At 41.7% G+C, this 14,677-nt stretch overlaps 1 protein-coding gene across 6 annotated transcripts in view; it reads left to right on the top strand.

Annotated features, from left to right (window-relative positions):
* The first annotated feature begins 1,276 nt into the window (after positions 1-1,276).
* The window catches only part of ZBTB8A (zinc finger and BTB domain containing 8A), a 37,766-nt gene continuing 24,365 nt past the window's right edge, over positions 1,277-14,677 (top strand). The window contains exons 1-4 of one of the 6 annotated variants that reach the window (XM_033114431.1): positions 1,283-1,333; positions 1,594-1,693; positions 12,003-12,102; positions 12,865-12,952. The gene's annotated coding sequence lies outside the window, so the exon portion shown is untranslated. Of the gene's footprint in view, positions 1,334-1,538; positions 1,694-12,000; positions 12,103-12,839; positions 12,953-13,077; positions 13,241-14,677 lie in introns of those variants that run through there. The other 5 variants (XM_033114427.1, XM_033114430.1, XM_033114429.1 and 2 more) reach the window with 5 other exon arrangements.

Genomic DNA, 14,677 nt, shown 5'->3' on the forward strand with positions numbered 1-14,677 from the left:
TGGATGTTGCCACTAGCAGCATGGTGGCACCTGGAGATATCTTGTTGCAACTGTCACCACGACCAGGAAAGATTCTTTGAGGGTCCTGCTTCTTGGTGTCATAGTCCACTCTTCAAAGTTCCTGGTGGGTGCATCTGATTATCGACATGTAGTCAGTCCCTGACCAAAGCCCTAACCGCAAGAGATTCTAGGAAAGCAAGTCCCTGGCATTTCCAGATTCTATTGCAGAAAGCAGATTCTACTTCCCATTAATTAATCATAACGTAAGAAATTCTCCAAATGTATAAGTGAGTTTCAGAAGCTAGGACAGGGAAGGTAAGGGAAAAAAACTTCCACTACTTCCTCCTTGCAACAAAGATTTTATCACCAATCTGTTGTGCTCTGTTGAGGAACGAGTTTGTGGAACTCTACTGCATGTTTTAATTAACAAAGGCTAAGATAAAAATTTAGCTATAACAATGCCCAGGGCTTTCTGAGAGAATTCTCCATGGGGATGCTGGCAGAGTAGTTTGAAGACAACCAACACTCCTGATGCCTAATGATTTTCAAACGTTTCCATTTACCTGTTCAGTATGTGAGGAAATACAAATAACAAAACACCTCTAGCATAATACAGAAGTGACTTTAAGAAATAGTTGTGAATATTTTGTATCCTTCTCATAGAGCAGTATGATTCTCAAAATGCAGTTGATGAAACCAAAGGAATAAACTTTGTCCAGTATGACCCGGTATGACACAGGAATCTATCAAGAAGCTAAATGTAAATTTTGAGTCTTCCCCCCCCCCTTTAGTTTTACTACCTTAGAACACTTTTCAGTACCTGATCCCAGCATAAGGAACTAGAAAACTAATTTATAGAATTAATGGTTTTGTAGTAACAGTGAAAATTCAATGATTTAAGATTTTAGCAAATATGTTAGTATTCTAAATATTAATTAGTAACATAGATATGTCAGAAGAAAGGCTTGATGTACAATGAATTTTTGTTTGAAGACACAAAACCTGCAATTTTCAATAGTTTTCTATTTTCTCTGAACTTAACCAAGAATTATGTTCTCTTATCTTAGCCTCTCTGGGTTTCCTCTTTCAATGATAAGCTTGTGACCTGTACAGGTTTAGAAAAGGTTATCCCCGACTAAAATACGTGCTTCAATAAAGGGAAAAATTCTGTGGAAATCTCTTATATTTGACGTTGCTGAACTTAAGTACAATAATGTCACATGTACTTATACAGTAATTGTGGGCACGCCTAAGTCCCTCCCTCTTTCCTAAACCAAATTCCCCAGATCCTAGAAATCCAGCCCTTCTGCCCTCCGGAGGCGCCTTTCCCAACGTAAAGTATAATTTTAAATTTCAGCTCCTGACTAAATAATGATTCCGTAGCCAACTGCTAGGGAATCTGGGCACCCCAGTGCCTCTGCAGGGTGCAGCGGGGTGTAGGCAAGGGCAGGGGGAGTGGGCGAAGCTGCTGGTTGGTGCCTGAAATCTGTGCGTTGCCCCTTTAATTGTGTCCCCAGCCCTCGGGCGTTTCTGTCCAACGCCCACGTCAGCAAATACCTTTTGTTTCTCTCACGTTGGGGCTACTTGTTTTAGGGCGCAAAGGAACGGCTTCGAGAGGGGTATTTCCCCTGCGGAGCACCAGGAATCTTCCCGAAGACCGCGCGCGCGACCCGCCGGTGCGCCGCGGCCCGCGGTAAGAAGCTGCGGGCGGAGCGGGCGGAGGGCGGGCGGGGCGTCGGGGCTGCCGGGACCGGCCCGCGAGCCTTGCTACGGGCGGCGGCGCCGCGGGCTCTGATTACCCGGGCAGCCGCGGCGGCGGGATGCGGCCCGGGGCGCAGTGCCCCAGACGTCCCCGGGCCGGGCGAGCGGCGGGAGGCGCAGAGGAGAGCGGGCGCCATTTGCAGCCCCGGGCGCAGCGGCGGCGGCGCGCTGGCTCCGAGGGGCTGGAGACGGTCACAAAGGCGGCTTGGGCAGCCGGCAGCGGAGGACGCGGCCTCGAGGCGGCGGCCCGCGGGGAGAAGCGGGCGGCGCCGGGGCGCCCCGGTTCCCAGACCCCGCGCCCGCCGGGCCTTGCCGCCCCGCCCGGCCAGCCCATCCTGCGCGCCCGGGAGGGGCTGCGGGACAATGGCCGCGCCGTCGCCGTCCTCGCCCGCCTCGCCACCCCCGCCGAGCGCCGCGCCCGCCTCGCCTCCCGGCCTTTCCCGGCCGCAGCGCGGGGAAAGGCGGGAAGGCGCACGGAGCCTCCTGGCGGCGGCGGGAAGGCGGCGCGGGGACGGTGCCGGGCGTGTCTGGAGCCGTCGGGCGCCGCGGACTCTCGGAGGGTCGGCGGCCAGCCGGGCTCAGGCTGCACGGCGAGTGACGGGCGGCCCGCCCAATGGGGCGGCAGGGGATCGGGGCTTCTCCCACGCAGCCCCGGGCGTTTGCTTCCTCGGGAAGGTGGCGTCCTGGGCAGTAGTCCGAGTTGCTCCGTACATCCTCCATCCTTTGGTTTTATATCATCATGCGACAGACCCAGGCTAAGGACCGAGGGCACCTAACAAATATTGAACTGTGATTATTGTTTTATGACGGAACCACACATACGCACCTTCTACCGATGTAGACTGCCACTTTTGTAAGTGAGAGGTTTGGCCCCCTTAACCTTAAAATGCGCGTATTTGTTATTGATTGTGCCAATAGCCAGACTCCACATCTTTCAAAAAGTGGATTTTTTTTAATGAGGTATAATCGACATAAAGTGTTGTATTAGTTTTAGCCAAGAACGTGTTTGGAAATGGTAGATTCCCACCTAATGGGCTTTAGCTACCCGCGTCAGTGTTACTTCTATTCTTAAGAAACGTTAATATTTGCAGAACTTTATTTAGTAAATTGAGTGCTTTCATCTATATGAATTATATCACTCAATTTCACATAAAACAACCACCCAGTCAGTCCGATGGTTATTCCATTTTACAGGTGAGGAAACTCATTAAGCATGGAGTTTCACCTCTAAGCCGGGAACGAGGGCAGCGTCCCAGCACCCTTGCCTTCTTACGTTCCTGCTCTCCATTTCCTCCTAGAGGCACCTACAGAGTCTTTCAGAAAGCCAGTCAGTCGGTCACATCACTCCTCTGATGTAAAAACCGTAACTGATCTTTATCGGAAGAAAGTTCAAAATTCTCAGGCAGAAGAATCAAATCCTAAATTTCTTTTCCACTCTAATCTTCCTGGAGCCTCAGGTCTGGGTGTGTTTGTGGGACCCCAGGAGCAACAGCCCTTCATTGATAACCAAGGTTAAAAGATCTTGATCCACCAAAGAATACGATTACCATGCCAGTTAGCTGAAGTTCCTTATGATCCAGCGATTTTTGCTAAGGAGGCTAATGAGATTTGTTTTGGTGACTGATGGGACACACTAAGTTCTAGATTATTGGTTGCACGTATGTCTTAAAAGAGATGGACTTCTATCCCCCAACCTTAACTCAGGCTACACTCGTTACCTCAATCTTCAGTCTACTCATAGAAATACATGTATTTCTCTTCAATTCCAAAGACCTTTGAACTTAATGGTTTCTAAAATATGTAATTGTCTTTTCCATCCATCTTTTTAAAGATCTTTGAACTTGATGGGAATCTTGAATTCTTTAATTCTTGGGACTATTATAGATATTTAACTCTCAAAGATATTTTAAATGTTTCCAATTGAATTTTGGATGTCCCACATGAATTAGTATAGCTTGCTGTTTCACCTTCTACTGTCAATCTACTGAAGGAAGAAAATTTAAAACATGTTATCCATTTCCATAATTTAATTACATATTTTGAAAATAACTTAAACCTTTCTTGATGACTTAAGTACTATTACGAATGCAAATTGTGAACGCCCTATAGATGTAAATGTTACCAAGTTGTAACTGTGTAACTGGCCCCCAATTTATAGGACAATTCCTATTTTCTTGGAAAACTTCCTGTTTCTGCTCCTTCCTTTGTCTCCACTGCCTGTCTTATTTCAGATCCTCACCATTTCTTGCTTTGACAATTGTTTTTAGTCTAAGTTGGTCTCCCTGGCCCTGCCTCTCCCATCGGTCCGCTTCCTCCAAGCTGTCTCAGGTTTTCTTCTGCGTATGCAAATTAATCATCATAACAGTAATACCTAATTTTTATTGAGTCCTAGCTGCATGCCAGGCATTGTGCTAAGTATTTTGCATACACTATGGTCAGAAGAATGTAAGATTTAGGAATCTCAGTTTGAGGTCAGTCAGCCTCCATCTCTGTTCACTTGCTCCTTGTGCAATCTTGGACATTTTCTTCTAATTTCTGTGTGCCTCAGTTTATCTATACAATGTGGATCACAGCAGCACTTACCTCATGAGACTATTGTGAGGACTGAAATACAATAATGAGGGTAAAGTGTTTAGCACAGTGCCCAATAAACATTCAAATTGTGGGTGAAAAAGATGTTTTCTGGGAAGTAATCTCATAGGGTGATCTGATCATAAATTCCTGAATGGGCAGGTCATGGCAGTAGTCCAGCCCCAGGCGTATAACTTCGTTAGTAAAAGGCTTATCTTTGCCTTAAGCAAGACGTGTCCATTGTTTCTGTGCATCTATGTTAATGCCTCTTTGAAATGCCTTTTTTCAGACCCCTCCTTCTAAAGGGTGACCACCCTCAAGAGCCAAATAATCTTTCTTAACTATCCTGTAATCCCATCCCCTGCCTTGCTTTCTCCTGCCTTCTTATAATCTTCTTTACCTTCCCTCCTTAATTCCAAATGCATAAAAAAAGCTTCCAACTGTCATTTCTTGGAAGCATTTATCTCAGTCTGTTGAGATCTTGCTTCCAAGTGTATCCTCTGTTAGGCTGAAATAAATTTTTATAAACATTCTCTACAGGTTTGGATGTTCTTATATCAACAAAATATTAGCCATTTTTATTGGGATATAATACATATGCCATAAAATTCACTCTTTTCATGTGTACAATCCAGTGTTTTTTATTATATTCACAAAGTAGTACAACTGTTGCCACCTTCTAATTCCAGGACATTCCTCCAATGCATAAAGAACCCCGTACCCATTAATAATCACCCCTCATTCTCACATCTTCCTAGCCCTTGACAACCACTAATCTACTCTGTGACTCTATCGTTTGCTCATTCTGGACATTTCATATAAATGAAATCATAAAAGATACAGTCTTTTGTGAATAACTTTTTTCACTTAGCTTCCGCTGTTTAGGGTTCATCGATGTTGTAGCATGTATTAGTACTTCATTCCTTTTTATGGTTGAGTAATGTTCTATTGTATGGATATACCACATTTTGCTTATGGACATTTGGGTTACTATTTTTTGGCTCTTAGGAATAATGCCTCTGAACATTCATGTACAAGTTTTTATGTATATGTATATTTTCACTTATCTTGGGTATATATCTAGGAGTGGACTTACTGGATCGTATAATTTTTTTTGAACAGCTTTATTGAAATATAATTCATATACCATATAATCCACTTATTTAAAGTATACAATTCAGTGGTTTTTAGTACATTTATAGATGCGTACAACTGTCACTATAGTCAATTTTAGAACATTGTCATCACCTCAAGAGGAAACCCTGTACCCTTTAGCTATTACGCCCCTCATTCCATCCTTCTTCCCCATCCCTCCTTTTTTAGCCCTTGTCAACCACTTATCTATAATACTCTCTGTCTCTATAGATTTTCCTATTCTGGACTTTTATATGAATCGAATCGTATAGTATGTAGTCTTTTGTGATTAGCTTCTTTCACTTAGCATAGTGTTTTCAAGATTCATCCACATTGTATCATGTACCAGTACTTCATTCCTTTTTATGGCTGAATAACATTCCATTGTATCCCATATACCACTTTTTGTTTATCCATTTTCCCGTTGATGGACATTTGGGTTGTTTCTACCTTTTGGCTATTATGAATGATGCTGCTGTCAACGTGTACAAATTTCTGTGGGGACATATGTTTTTATTTCACTTGGATGTATACCTAGGAATGGAATTGTGGGGTAATGTGGGGACTCCATGTTTAATCACTTGAGGAACTGCCAGACTGTTTTCCAATACAGCTGCACCATTTTACATTCCCACCAGCAAGCAGTGTGTGAAGGTTCAGGTTTCTCTACATCCTGGCTAATACTTGCTATTTGTGTGTGTGTGTGGGGGAAAGAGGGCAGTTATTATAGCTATCTTAGTGTGGGTATGAATTGGGACCTCATTCTGAGTTTGATTTGCATTTCCTTGATGACTAAGGATGTTAAACATATCTTCATGTGCTTATTGTTATTTGTCTTAATTTCTTATTGCTATTAATCTTATTTATCTTATTTAATCCTCTTAACAGACTTCCTCAGAGCCTCTTAATAGTACAAAAGGAAACTGATGCTTAGAATTAAGTAACTTGACTAAGTCACACAGGTAGTCATTGGTAGGTCTATAATTAAGTCATTCTTAAAATCCTTCAGAAGTTCCTCGAACCTACAAAGTGGTGGGGCTTCAGGACCTGGTACCTACATATTTTTTTCTTTTCATCTTCCACTATCTCTCCTTTGTCACTACATTTCTAGCCATAGCAAACTTTTTTTTGTTGTTGTTTAAGATTTTATTGGGGAAAGGGAACAGGACTTTATTGGGGAACAGTGTGTACTTCCAGGACTTTTTTCCAAGTCAAGTTGTCCTTTCAATCTTAGTTGTGGAGGGTGCCGTTCAGCTTCAAGTTGTTCTTTCAGTCTTAGTTGTGGAGGGCGCAGCTCAGCTCCAGGTCCAGTTGCCATTGCTAGTTGCAGGGGGCGCAGCCCACCATCCCTTGCAGGAGTCAAACCGGCAACCTTGTGGTTGAGAGCCCACTGGCCCATGTGGGAATCGAACCAGCAGCCTTCGGAGTTAGGAGCATGGAGCTCTAACCTCTTGAGCCACCGAGCCGGCCCCATAGCCATAGCAAACTTTTTATCATCCCTGAAGAAGCCATGTTGTTTAATACCTGTCTGTGTCTTTGTCCTTGGTGCTGTGTCTAGGATGCCCTTTGTCTTTTTTTCATGTATGAACGTCTCCTTCAATACCCAACTCAGCTGTTGTTACTGCCTTTTGGAAGCTTTGCTAGACACTCCCAGGCACAGTCATTTGCTTCTTTGGTTTTACTGTTCCCTTCTGTTGGGAGTATTGTTTTCATTGTATTGTAACTTTGTTTTAAAGGCTCTTTTTCTGACTCTCTCCTGATAGACACTATGATGTGCCAGAGCACTGACCTTTGGTATGTTATCTATCATCATTGTATTCCCAGGACCAGGGATAGCCTGGCACAGAGTAGGTGCTCAATAAATATGTATTGAATGAATCCATAGCACCTTTCAGTTCGAATATCTGCCCTTCTCATAAAAAGACAAGAAAGATTTCTGCTTTAAATAGAAAAAGAAAACATATATAGCTGTATGGAGTTTGGAACAGTATAAAAGTAATTATTGAATCATAGGACGAAGTTGCTTTATTTCAGTTATTTTTCTAACCCTTTAAAAAATCTCCACGGCTTTGAGTCCTTGGCTCTCAAAGCAGCATCTGAAACATCGAGGATATAACAAACACCTTCGTATCAGCTTCAGTTCCCTTTCTGTCACTAGCACTGACGGATAAGGGGCAACATTAGGTTCTTAGAATTTCAGAATATTTGGAGGAAGTTTTATTTCAAAATCTACAATGTCATTTTCATCATCAGAAGACACTTCAGCACACTAAACTAGGCCATAATTTTTATCAAAGACCTTAATATGTACATTAGAATATATATATATGTATATATATATGTATCACATATATAGATCACGTCTTGTTTATTCATCTATTAATGAATAGATTATTCATTACACAAAACAAACAGTTTGTTTTGTTTTTCATATTATATTGTGTATGCAAATAATAATTAGCCATGAGAGAGAAAGAAATTCTGTCATTTGAGACTATGGATGGACCTTGAGGGCATTGTGCGAAGTGAAATAAATCAGTGAAAGACAAATACACTTACATGTGGAATCTAAAACTTGTCAAACTCATAGAAACAGAGTAGAAAAGTGGTTGCCAGGGGCTGGGGGTGGTGGGGGAAATAGGGAGAGGTTGGCAAAAGGGCACACATAGACTTTTAGCTATCAGATGAATAAGGTATGAGGATCTAATGTATAACACGGTGACTATAGTTGATAACACCTATTAGATAGTTGAAATTTGCTAAGAGAGTAGAACTTAAATGTTCTCACCTTAAAAAAAAAAAGGTAAATATGTGAGGTGATGAACATGTTAATTAAGTAGTGGGAGGACTCATTTCACAATGTATTTGTACTGTATACCACATCACCACAGTATACACTTTAAATATCATGTAATTTGATTTGTCAATTATATCTCAATGAAGCTGAAAAAAATCTGAATAACAAACACTCTGGTTCATAGAGCGTAATTAATGGGGGAACATTTGAAACGGGAAAATGGCAAAAATTGTTTCTAAAGAATAACTCTTCCTTAGGGTGAGGTCGGTAATTAACTAGTTAGAGTAACTCTGATTAGAGTTGACTAGTTAGTGTAGAGCTTTGATATCCTCAGGTACACTGTAGTTTTAAAATGATCACTCTGGGTACACAAATCTGATGGACCAATCAGATTTTTTTCTGTGTTCAACTTTGTATAAGTTAGTATTCTGTAGGCCACAAAAAAAAAAAGTGGTAATCAAATTATAAGATGTTTACATTTTCTACCGAGTTAAAACTGTTTTAAAGTTGTCTGCATAATTAGTCATAGTAATAATAGACATTATTATTATTACTATAATAATAGCTAACATCTGTCAACGGCTTGTTATAAGGCAGGCACTGCTGTAAGCACCTTATTTAAATTATCTTCTCATTTACTCTGTCCCATAAGTCTCGAAGGTATAGGTATTATTATTATTATTATTATTTTTAAAGATTTTATTGGGGAAGGGGAACAGGACTTTATTGGGGAACAGTGTGTACTTCCAGGACTTCTTTCCAAGTCAGGTTGTTGTCCTTTCAGTCTTAGTTGTGGAGGGCGCAGCTCAGCTCCAGGTCCAGTTGCTGTTGCTAGTTGCAGGGGGCGCAGCCCACCATCCTTTGCGGAAGTCGAACCCACAAGCTTGTGGTTGAGAGCCCACTGGCCCATGTGGGAATCTAACCAGCAGCCTTCGGAGTTAGGAGCACGGAGCTCCAACCACCTGAGCCACCGGACTGGCCCCGGTATAGGTATTATTACTATTCCCATTTTACAGATGAAGAAACTGAGGCACAGGGAAGTTAACTTCCCATGTTATCCAGTTAGTGGGTGGCAGAAGCAGAATTTGCACCTAGGCAGTGTGATTCCAGAGCCTGTACCCCCAGTGTGTTGCCCGATACTGCTGCTCAGACAGACTACTTACTCATCCTTCCACTTAAATTTTGAGGCAGATGATGTACTAATATGTCATCTGGGCCCAGTTTCAGGAAACAGTAACCACTTTAGTGTTTTAATTTGTTTACTAAAGGGAATTGAATGCTTACAAAATCTTTGGAAGGGCTGGGAGGAGTGGGCTCCAGGCTGGGCCTTCAGAAATGGTTCCCAGAACCAGACTGCCAAACAGGCCCGTCAGGGAAGGGAACTTATGGCACTGCTGAGTTCCTGGTGGCATTGCTAGCTACAGTTCCAGGGTCAAGAAATTGATTCCTTGAAACTGCTCCTCAGCACCCACCAACTAGTAATGGCTGTCTCCACCAAACTTGTCGCTTGACAGCCATGAAGCTCTGGACACTGGAGAGCTGCTGCAGAAAAACCCAATGTTTCCACAAATGTACTTGCCAGCAGTAACAGCCAAAACAGCAGAAAGATGGTTCCTGCCTCATTTCTGCCTTCCAAATCTCACAGAAGACCATTTAATGGATGGATCCCCTTTCACATGGGGAAACTTAATTGTACAGGAGTCTGGAAAAATGTGTTTGTTAATTTTCCAGAAGGAGGTTAGAAAGGGATGCTGAGAGGGTTAAGACACAAATCTCTAATATCTGCTAGGGTAGAACTTGGTGATTATCCCTAAAAATGACATGTGGTTAGTGTGTACAAATGTTTAGGGCACAGACTAGGTTCAGAAATCAGTTCTCTTCAAAAGCCACAGAATTAACTTTTGCTTGTCACTACACAGGCCTAATACACAGGTCACTACTAGTTATAGTTAGTGTGCTCTTAAGTAGCATTGTTGAAATAGTGAAGCTAAATCTATTAGAGTAAATACCCTTTGCTGAGTGCCCTCCTAGCTCACTGGGGCCAGGAGATGGATGAGCTCTTAGTGTAGCAAGGAGTTGTTCTCAAAAATCATTTTGTTCCTCCAACTACAAAGGCCTAGTTTATCCCTCAGTTTGATCCTACTGTTTTAATGACAGGTGTTTCTTAAAATCCTTTTCATAGCCAATTCTATTCTTCACTGTACTTTAAATGTGACATTTAAAAAGTGTTGATAACCCACTGTCAGAGGTTTGCTGCTTCCCACCTCCATCCCCTTTGCTCAGCTTGCTTTTGTGTTTTCATTTAGATTTCTGTTTATTTTCCCATTCTTCCCAGCTATAGAGATGCTGTGGGACTTTTTTTTTTTTATATATATAATCATAAGGGATCACATTACATTTTGTGGAATACTCAAATCATCTTGGCTATTTTCTCTGTTGCTTGACGCTTAAAACTTTTTTGGTAAACCTCTAGGTCAGTAGTGTTTTGAATGGTTTTAAGTTGCCAAAATTCAGACCTCATGAATGGGTAGTTGAATCATGTGTTTTCTTCTTTATACTTGCTTGCATCCTCTAAATTTTCTGTAGGTGTATAATACTTTTATAATCAGAAAATGCATATTATTTAAAAAAGTGATTCCATTAGTTTAGTCAAAATTATTTGGTGGGAATTCTTAGCTTAATTGATTGGTTTATAAAAAGCATCAAAGTCATTTTTCTACTGCCTGTGGACCTAAAGCTTTCCTACTCTGTTAACAAAACTTCATGGTCAATGAAAAAAGAAATAGTGGAACAGATTTTGTTGGTGGTGGTGGTGGTGGTAATTAAAAAGGTTTGGAATATAGTAGAAACTGAAATTTTTTTCTAGCAAGAGTTGTTCAGCTGCTGTTACAAATTGTGATATAAACTGTAGTTCAATCTGGTAAATTAGATAAGAGTTATAAAAGATGTAGGTGACTGTAGTGGCTCTTTCTTAACACGTGTAATAGGATTCCCCCCCACACACATCTCTCTTAACCATACAGTTTTTAAGAAATGTTAAAATTTTCAAGTTGAATCTTTAAAGCTATTCTGTTTGGTTTTCTTGCAAATTATATGGATATCACTGGCAGGAAAACGGTTATAGGACCTTTGTTGTTGTCTTGGTATCTCATCTGCTGGCCCGCCTTTGACTGGCTGTTGTCTTAAGAAGTTTATCATTAAAGTTAAAAAGTATGTTTGGGGTGGCCGGATGGCTCAGTTGGTTAGAGCGCAAGCTCTTAACAACAAGGTTGCTGGTTCAATTCCCGCATGGGATGGTGGGCTGTGCCCCCTGCAACTAGATTGAAAATGGTGACTGGACTTGGAGCTGAGCTGCACCCTTCACAACTAGATTGAAGGACAACCACTTGGAGCTGATGGGCCCTGGAGAAACACACTGTTCCCCAATATTCCCCAATAAAAATTAAGGAAAAAAAAAAAAGGAAATGCCATGTTTAAAAAAAAGTATGTTTATTTTCAATTTGCCATTATATATTTTAATATTGGAAATCTCTTCTTGCAAATTTTAATATTAAGATTCAGGAAATAAATATCTGCTAACTCATAATCTGTGCCAGATTATCTATTTTTACATGTTAAAAAAAGATACCTAATAAATGCTCCCATATAATTTAAGTAAATATTTATTATGTACCTTAACAGATGTTTCTGCCTCTTACTATGAAAGTATATTATAAATAACTATTTTCTCTCTCTACAGGGCAATCCTTTATTCACAGTGTTTGACTTGGAATCTTCCCTTTTTCACTCCGTTCAAGTGACTCAGCAGGGTTTCAAGAGCAGCATTTATACATTTCCAGGTATGAAAATTTTTAATTCTTGATATTATACCTAACTTAAATACACAGATAAAAAGTAGAGTTTTACCACTGTAGATTTTAAAAATCAGAGAATGGATTTATTGCTTGAAAATTCACTGTATAAAACATTCAACATTCTGATCTTCTTGGCCAGGTCTCCTTATTGCCTGTTGCTAAATTTTTAATTCATTGCCTCTCTAGTATCTTTCATTCTACCTAATCAAAGACTCATATTACATAAGGGCTGGAGATTATCTAGACCAATCCCTTCAATTAGCAGAGAAGGAAATGAAGCCCCGAAAGGTAAATTGACTTGTCCATGGACATATAGCTAATGTAGTGGTAAAACTACTATGGGCTCTCCCCCGACAGTGGTGGTGAAGGAGTATAGCTAGCAGTTACATCTTCCAGCTTTGGAGTCACTGTCTGGGTTAACCCTTTTCTCTAAAATGGGGATATAATACCACCTACCTGATAGGTGCTGTGGGGGGGATTCAAGGGGACAATGCATATCACTACTGTTATTATTGCCTGTGGCGCTTTCACTTCTCACTGTGTTGACCCCTTCACTGCTTCTTGAAACTCCCCACCCTTGGCTAACGTGTTACAGTATTCTCCTGATTCTCCCTGTAATTGATTCTCTGTCTATAACACTGGCTTCTTTTCCCCATCCTGCACCACAGTCATAGGCAATCCTCCCCCATGTTCCCTCTGAGCCCCTTTATCTCCATTTGCAGATATCTCCCACATTTCTATCTTCAGATCTCACTTCCCATCTGAAATTCAGATCAGCATTTCCAGTGGCCCTCTGGACATCTCTACCTGATTTCCCACTCTCCTCAAATGCAAGGTACTTAAAACCAAAGTCATTGCTTTTCCTCTAAACCACTTCCTCCTGACTTCCTAATTTCTGGTAGTGTTACAACTAAACACCTTGGCTTTAAAAATCACTGTGTTCTCTTTATATCTCTCTAGCTTCCAGAGCCAATCAGCTATCAAGACCCGTGGATTTATTTCCCTTTTAAGTCTTTTGCATCTTTTTCTTCTTTTCCATTCCTGCCATCATCATCGTGTTGAGGCCACTAGCCACATTGACAATTGCCAGAGGGTAACAGTTCGGTCACCTGGAAATAGCTTGGTTAGTTCTCTTTTTCTCCCAAGAAATACAACCTCTTGACTTTTCCGAATGGAATGTCATCTTGTTACTAGTTCATGTAGCACATGAATCTTGATTTAAGTAAAGACACAGAAGATCATTTGCTCCCAGAGTTCTCAGAATATCTTACTCTTGAATTACAGCCTGGATTTGGCTAAATGTGAGACTGATAGTTAATGTTTTATCCAATTGTTTGACAAACTTTGCAAATTTTTATTTTTGAATATATTAATATGATTCGAAACTCAAAAAATACTTAAAAGTGTACAGTGTAAAGTCTGCCTCCCATCCTTGTCCCCTGTCTCCCAAATGCCACCTCACCTCCTCACCTCCAATTGGCTATCACTGTTCTAGGTTTCTTGTCCATCCTTCCAGAGTTTCTGCTTATTTTTCGCTTTGTTTAAAAAAAAAAATGTGTGTGTGTGTGTGTGTGTGTGTATTTCTTGCTTTTTAAAAAACTTAGCTATGTATCATAGCCATCTTTCCATATACAGGTCTGATAAAATAATATGATTAAATGTCAAAATACACTCGCTGCTGGACAGACTGGCCTCTTGTAGGAGATGAACCTTGTCAATCAGCCTGGCCTGAGCTCCTGATTGCTTCTCAAACCTTTGTGTTTGTCCAAGCTGCCATCTTTGTTCTTAGTGGCTCCCAGGAGATTAGGGTGTCCCATGACCTGTCAATGTCCCAAAGGTGTGGGAAAAGCCCGCACACCTGTTCAGGCTCCTGGAGGACTACTAACTGCCTCCCCCTATAGCTCCCCATGCAGGCTCATTAGAAGCCTGATCTTCAGGTGGCAGCTAGGAAAGTCAGGACATTAGCAGACTAGCCCCTTTTGGGGAGAAACTGGACCCTCACGCAGCAGGTGGGCGAATATGCAGTCAGATCCCTTCCAGGGAGAAACTGAGAGATGGGGGCTTTTGCCTGCTCCCTCTGCACTGAGCCGGGGTGGGGGTGATGGGGGCAGTGGATAGCCATGGGAAGTTCTTATGCACCTGTTTAAAAACTGCTTTTTTGTTTACTGTGGTTCGGTGGGAGTCATGCGCTATCAGAGCTAGGTGATTTGGGGACCCATCCCTCAGGTGGCAGCCTTAAAAGTTGGGGTGCTACATGTGTGGTCCAAAACCTTTGCTCCTCAGGGAGAAACTGAGAATCAGGAGTTCCCTCCCAATTGTAAGGCCCTGTGCCAGGGATGGGTCTTATGGCAAGAGTGTGTCTCAGTCTTGCCTACCCGTTTGGACATAGGTATTTTCTCAGTTACCCGATAGGTAGGAGTCACTCAATTAGTTTCTGGATTTCTCTCAAGGGGAATTGATCCGTGTGTAGCTGTGTATTTGGTGTGTTCATGGGAGGAGGAAAAGTCAGGAGCCTCCTACCCTGCCATCTGGTGACCTCCTCTGTGACTTATTTAGCCTA

The sequence above is a fragment of the Rhinolophus ferrumequinum genome, chromosome 9 (genome assembly GCF_004115265.2).
Source record: "Rhinolophus ferrumequinum isolate MPI-CBG mRhiFer1 chromosome 9, mRhiFer1_v1.p, whole genome shotgun sequence".
Lineage (NCBI taxonomy): Eukaryota > Metazoa > Chordata > Mammalia > Chiroptera > Rhinolophidae > Rhinolophus > Rhinolophus ferrumequinum.